Consider the following 7,094-nt stretch of genomic DNA (forward strand, 5'->3'; position numbering starts at 1 on the left):
ACACCTTATATCAGTACACCAGGGAAACAGAACAGATTGTAGAATATACTGTTACAACTACAGAGAATGTACAGGGAAAGATTAACTGTAATATATAAGAAAAGTCCATTCATAAGTCTGATAACAAAGGGGAATTAACTGTTCTTGAATCTGTTGATATGTGTTTTCAAACTCCTACATCTTCTGCCCACAAGAAGAGATTGGAACAGAGTATCATGGGATGGGAGGGTTTGGTTGCTTCCTTGAGGCAGTGGGAAGTATAGATAGAGTCAATGGAAGGAAAGCTGGTTTTTGTGATGGTCTGGGCAGCATTCACAGCACTCCATCATTTCTTGTAGCTTGGGCAGATCAGTTGAAGTAGCAAGCTGTGAAAGGTGTAAGTCATATCCTTTAATAACAAGGTGTAGAGCTGGATGAACGCAGCAGGCCAAGCAGCATCAGAGGAGCAGGAAGGCTGACGTTTCACTCCTGGAACCTTCTTCAGAAATCTCTCAGTCTTGGCCCGAAGCATCAACGTTCCTGCTCCTCTGATGCTGCTTGGCCTGCTGAGTTCATCCAGCTCGACACCTTGTTATCTCAGATTCTCCAGCATCTGCAGTTCCTACTATCTCTGAAGTAATAACCTTTGTTGAGAAACTAAGATTGAAGGCTTTTCCAATAAAATCCTGCAGGTGTGCTTTGTTCTGCATAAACTTAAGAACATGAATTAATCCCAGGAGAATCCTTGGAACGTGCGGGAACTGGTCTGTGTCCGGTTCGCACTCCCGTGTGGAGGTTCCACTTGAAAAGGTAAGTGTCATTCAGGTAAAGGGTCGGGCAAGACCCAAAAGACAAAAGGCAGGCAGGGGGCGAGGTCAACTTTGCCCGATCTCGCTCTGAGAATGTAGATGAGAAACGCAGGCAGGGAATTCACGCTCAAATCTTCTGAAAGAGAGAACTGGCCTGTAGCATCAATCAAACATTATTTATTGACAATTAGATAGTTATCAGATGAACTGCCATCAAACATTAACATATTTGGCACGCAATTACCTTTCTAGCTACAACTGTCCAGTTTCATCATCTTAAGAGATGACTCATTTGGAAATGCACGGCAATATAATGTGAAATGACACGAGGATGTACACTTTGTGAGCATAAACGTGAGGATAGATTCCTATCTGAACAGCAATAGATTGGGAAAGTTGGGGGTGAGGTGCAATGAGACCTGGGTGTCCCTCGTACATCAGTCGCTGAAAGTCAACATTGCAGGAGCAGCAACAAAGGAGAGGATTTGAGTGCAGAAGCGGGGCTGTTTCACTGCAGTTGGACAAGATGAGTCCATTCCCTGGAGTATTGTGTACAGTTTTGGTCTCCTTTCCTGAGGGACGATGTTCTCGTGATGGAGGGAATGCAACAATGATTTACCAGACTGCGTGTCAGGTCTGGCAGATTCAGATCGGTGAGGATTATTTTCACTGTGGTTTGGAAGACTGAGGGGAATATCTCTATGAATCAAAGTGAATTAAATGCAATAAAAATAATCTGGAATTAAGGATCTAATGATGACTGCGAAACATTTCCATTTGTTGATGAAAAACCCATCTGGATTCCTTTCGGGAGGGAAACAGCCATCCTTCCCTGGCATGGCCTGCATGAGACTCCAGTCCCATCAATGATGTGGTTGGCACATAGCTGCCCTCTGTGATGGGCACTAAATGCTGGTCTACCAGAGACACCTACGTCCTGTGAGTGAATATGAAAAAAAAGTGAAATGTTGCAGCCTCAGTTTTTTTAGCCATAAGGATCATGTCAGTCTCCCTCCAGATTCTATCTAAAGAAATGCTGTCAGCAGCTTTCTGTGGTAGAGAATTCCACAAGTTCACAACTCAGTGAAGAAGATTTCCCGCATCTCGCCCTGAATGGCTTACCCCATAAACTCAGACTGTCACCCCTTAGTTTCATTCCAGACTTCCCCAACATTGCGTACATTCTTCTCACATCCCGCCTGTCCAGTCCCATCAGGATTTTATATGTTCCTATGAGATCCCCTCATTTTTCGAAATTTCAGGGAGTACAAGACCAGTCGATGCAATACTTCTTCATTTGTCATTCCTGCCACCGCAGAAATTAGTCTGGTGGACCTTTGCTGGACTCCCTTAAGAGCAGCAATGTGGTTCTTACACTCAGAGAACAAAACTGCACACACTACTTAAAGTTTGGCTTCACCGAGGCAATGTATAACTGCAGCACGACACCCCTAGGCTTACTTACAAATCCTCTTCTCTGAAGGCCAGCATGCCGTTAGCTTTCATCACAACACAGACAGAGGTCATTCAGGGCATCGTACCTGCATTGGCTGTTGTAGAGAGTGTCATTGACGCCAGCGATACTGGGGTTGGAGCTGTGTTGGTGCAGAAATATGATGGTAGAATTGAAAGTCCAATTGGATATTGCTCAAAGAAACTCAATATTCATCAGAGAAAATACTCAATCATTGAAAAAAAAATAAAGGTCTGTTGAGTTTTGTACTGGCCTTGCAACATTTTACGAACAATATTTCAGAAACGGTTGTGTGTAGAGATCACAATCCTCTCACTCATTTGCAAAAGGTTTTGAGCAAAAATATGAGACTACTTGATTGGATTTTTATGTTACAGGCTTTTACAAATTGTACATGTTGCGGAATAGAAAAATGCTACTGCAGATGTGTTATCGCAAGTTTAAAAGAAAATGTGCAGGAAACATAGAACTGGTACAGTCTAGTGTGTTGTAGATATGTACATTTAGGAGGAACGGTCTAATTCAGTTCTGAACTATGTATTCTGTAGCAGGAACATACAGATTTTTTTTTAAAAATTGAAGCCATCTTCTCATGATGATGGTTACTTTTCTCTTTACAGGAGAGGAGTTAGGACATTGGGTAGAGATTTCACGAATTGGAAGGCAGGAAGTTAGAATTTGTTGGTAAAAATGATCATGGGGAAAATAATACCATAGTCCCTTTAAGAGCTTATGCTTGGGCTGTGCTTGGAAGTTCATAAATGCAGGGGCACAGAAAGTGCCTGAATGGAAACATTTTGTATCGAACAGCCAAGCAGCACTTTTTCCAAGACAAGAAGTTTGAAATTGGCCAATTAATTTCAACAAAGCACCTGGATAAGGAAGGCAGGAAAATTTAAACCTGTTTCCCATTTCTGAAAAAGGCTCTCTACCTGAAGCGTCAGCTTTCCTGCTCCTCTGATGCTGCTTGGCCTGCTGTGTTCATCCAGCTCTTCAACTTGTTATCTAAAATTTAAACGTGATTCTGTTGACAGCCTGAACCCAATAATATTGTGAGAATTTGTTGCATCATCAGTGGCATTTAAGATCATTTTTGTTTGAAAATCAGCAGGGACAGAGAGAGAGCCAACTGCCATAAGATTACACCTTTCACTCTCAGAGAAAGCCTTTCTAATTTATAGATACCATGGTTGTTTCGCTAAAAGTCCTCACACAAAGAATGATACAAGACTTCTGTCAATAACGATCATCAGGAGAACAACTGCAGAAAGCAGGACGTTCCAGAACACAGTCTCTATGAACTTGGAAAGATAAAGTTTTAATTTAGTGTGTTCTTATTAATTGGATTTATGAAGTGGGACTTGTGTTTATTTGAACTGCATCCCAATTAAATTTAGTTAGGGAGTACTTAGTATTAAAGGTGGAAATTATTCAGTTTGTTAGTATGTCTTTTAAATAGTTCATTGTTAAGATTAGATAAATAAATTGTCACTTGTTATTTATGAAGTGGATCAGGGATTTCCTTTCCTTTCACTATTAATTTGACAAATTACGGGGGGAAATGACAAGCTTCTCTGGGTGTTTTGGGTGTAGAAGGGATCCTCCACTCCCATGATAGCAGATTTGGGTTTATGTCGGTTTAATGATCAGAGGGGCTTGACCCTTCCCTCTCAAAAACACTCTCACATGAGTGCTCGGCTTCCCTTGTCATGTTGCTTTTGCTGATCAATTTGCAACATCTAAATGTCTCATTGACTGCTCACAACTGCCCCGTGGCAGCAGCTTCTACCGCAACAGTCCAGTGCAATCCACCAAACTCTGATTTCAAAGAGCACAGAAGGAGCTGGTGTGACCCAAAGAGCTGCTGTTTGAGGTTGTTCTCTGAGCAAACATCCTCCAAGTCATGCCCCTTTCGGAGGTTAGGTGGGAGAGGAAGACAGATGTTTGTGAGGATGGGTGCTGGGGGTGGGGGCATGTGCTGGGATGGGCATGGAACAGAGAGCAGCTGGGATGAAAGATGAAGGAAAGAGTTCAAATTATGAACACAAATATGTCCACTATTTGTAGGATCACGGCCTTCACTATTCGGGGATGCAGATTGTCAGGCCCTTAGAATTTATGAACTGTCAATCCCATCAATGCCTTCAAAACAATTTCTCTTCTAACACAGGCTCGCTTCAGTCTCTCCGTTTTACTAAACTCGAGTTCTCCATCATTTCCAGTATTTATGAAGACAGAGTGAAATATGGATATAGTTTACAGCCAATTCTGTGTTCGATGTTTGAAAATGACAGGGCTGCAATTCGACAGAACCCAATTAACCAGAGGCCACAAACAACCAGGGTCCCACAGAGGAACTTAAACTCTGGGGCAATGAAAAGACAGAACTTACATGGGCCTCAGAGGTTGCATCATGTTCAACAGACTTCAGGTCTAAGGACCATGTCCCCTCTGGACTAAGCGATTGTTCAAAGGTCTCTCGTTTCCAAACTTTCTCTCTTTCAATCTTCAAATAGACAAAGAAAAACCCTTGGGAAAAAAAGATAGCATTAGTTGAAAGGCAAACAGGACAAGCTTTATGGAGGCAGAGCACAGCAAGATCACAGGTTTCTTCTCCCAGTGACTCAGCAAATTTCTCAGCAACATTCAAACACACACATATCAGGCAATGAATTGAGTTTCATGGCAGAGCCTTTGGAAATGTTTGAAATGATGTTTTCTGATTACAACATCACTGTTTGAAATGATGGCATTTGAACAATTGTTGCACAGTAAGATCCCACATGCAAAATTATAACCGCAGTCAGATAATCTGATCTTTTCTCCCCCCCTGTGATGATGGTTAAGTTTAACTATTTCCTTTGACCCCAGAATCTAATTCATCATCTCAAATGCCTCTCCTTCACTCTCCTGTTTTTCCTGCTTTCTCAATTTTTCAGATCTTTCAGACAGGGTGGATAGCAAGAAGCTTTCCACGCCCCCGCGCCCCCCCGCTCCCCAGAGTGGGGACTCAATCACGAGGGGTCATGATTTCAAGGTGAGAGGGGGAAAGTTTGTGGGAGATATGCATGGTAAGTTCTTTAGGCAGAGGGTGGTGGGCGCCTGGAATGCGTTGCCAGCAGAGGTGGTAAAGACAGCCACGATAGCATTATTTAAGATGTTTCTAGACAGATACATCAATGGGCAGGGGGCAGAGAGATACAGATCCTTGGAACATATGCGACAAGTTTAGACAGAGGATCTGGATTGGCGCAGGCTTGTAAGGCCAAAGGGCCTGCTCCGGTGCTGTAATTTTCTTTGTTCGATGTTCTTTATACAGATTCTCCAGCATCAGCAGTTCCTACTATCTCTCAGTCTGCTCTCTGGGGAGGCCTGTGTCTTATTGAGATGTTAATTGCAGACAGGAACCTCCCTGGCAATGAGATGCTAATTCTCGGGCTGCAAAGCTTTACCATTTTTTGTTTTTAAATAACTTTTTTTAAGCTGGTTAGTTCTGTCAAATTAGTTTGAATTAGTTAAACATTGCTTCCCTCTGGCATCTAAGAGCCCTATTGTAGACGCACCAACACAGTGGATTTGGGAAGACAATGGGGATATTTGTTAAGGATCTCTCAGGCTTTTCCCGCTGTTATTGTGGCTCCCAGAATAGAACACTCTTCCCCTCTCTCTTCTGCTCCTGTCTCTCTCTGCCCGGCACTACATGAGCCATATCACGGTTGAGTTTCAATTTTTATTTCCTTTCACCTTCTTGAATAAATCAGCAGGGCTTGAGAATTTAAAACATTGATCACGTGCCTCCTCTTCAAGCACCGCCATTTCCCTGTCAAATATCCCAAATCACCCCACATGGAGGAACTTTACATTGGTTTCATCAGGACAGATAATCAGTGAGATTTTGAACTGATGTATTCTGACTGAAGACTCTGTGTGTGTGTGTGTGTGTGTGTGTGTGTGTGTGTGTGTGTGTGTGTGTGTGTGTGTGTTGGGAGGGGGGAGTTGGGGGAGGAGCGATGGGGAGACACTGCCTGTCTATGTGAGGCCGTCTGAGTGCAGTTTGAGTGCCAGTAATTTCATGATGTACTCATAATGTGATTGTCCTTGACCCTGGACCAGTCATAATCCACAAAACGCACTCAGTCCCTGACTCTCATTCCCATTCTCTCTTGCACACACGACTCCATAAATTCAACACCAAGATCATTTGTTTGATTCTTTCTGACCTGTTTTGATTCCTGATTCGTTATCTGGTCCTTAACATCAACATGAACAGTTGTCTGAAGCCCAGGTGCCATGTCCTACGCCCAAACGCATCATATGATCCTGAGAGAATGTGGTACAGGAGCCTTTCAGTGTCAAGGGGGAGGTGAGTCTTGAGCCTGACCCAGATGTGCGAATGTCTTCTGTTAAATTGACATCCACGAAAAATACAATGGAACTTTAATATTTGAAAACCCAAGGCAATCTTTTCAGGCCATGCCCCTCGGTCCGTGTGCGTGTGTCTGTGTGCGCTCGCTTGGCCTGAAACATGAGGTCAAATTCTCCTTTGCCCAAGTACTTACTAAGTTATTAAACATTATTGTCAGCACCATTGCACACAAATTACAGAAAGCTGATGAAGGTAAACTATTTCCACGGGTTGAAGAATCCAGAGCAAGGGAGCAGACTGTGACAACAAGGGCCAGAGCATTCAGGAGAGAAGTTAATGAAATGTACAACAGACAATAGTCCAACACAAGAACAGGCCCTTTGGCCCAGGACGTTGTCTCGAACACAATGCCAAATGAAACTAATTCCTTTTGCCTGCACTTGGTCCATATCCCTCCATTCCTTGC

At 43.1% G+C, this 7,094-nt stretch overlaps 1 long non-coding RNA gene across 1 annotated transcript; it reads right to left on the minus strand.

Moving 5' to 3' along the window:
• Nucleotides 1–570: 570 nt before the first annotated feature.
• LOC132210813 (uncharacterized) lies at nucleotides 571–6,746 on the minus strand. Its single transcript, XR_009446995.1, has 4 exons — nucleotides 6,483–6,746; nucleotides 4,655–4,791; nucleotides 3,195–3,267; nucleotides 571–924 (listed from the first exon to the last, which is right to left on the minus strand). It is a non-coding gene; the product is annotated as an uncharacterized LOC132210813 (long non-coding RNA).
• Between the last annotated feature and the right edge of the window lie 348 nt (nucleotides 6,747–7,094).

Source organism: Stegostoma tigrinum, chromosome 21 (genome assembly GCF_030684315.1).
Source record: "Stegostoma tigrinum isolate sSteTig4 chromosome 21, sSteTig4.hap1, whole genome shotgun sequence".
Lineage (NCBI taxonomy): Eukaryota > Metazoa > Chordata > Chondrichthyes > Orectolobiformes > Stegostomatidae > Stegostoma > Stegostoma tigrinum.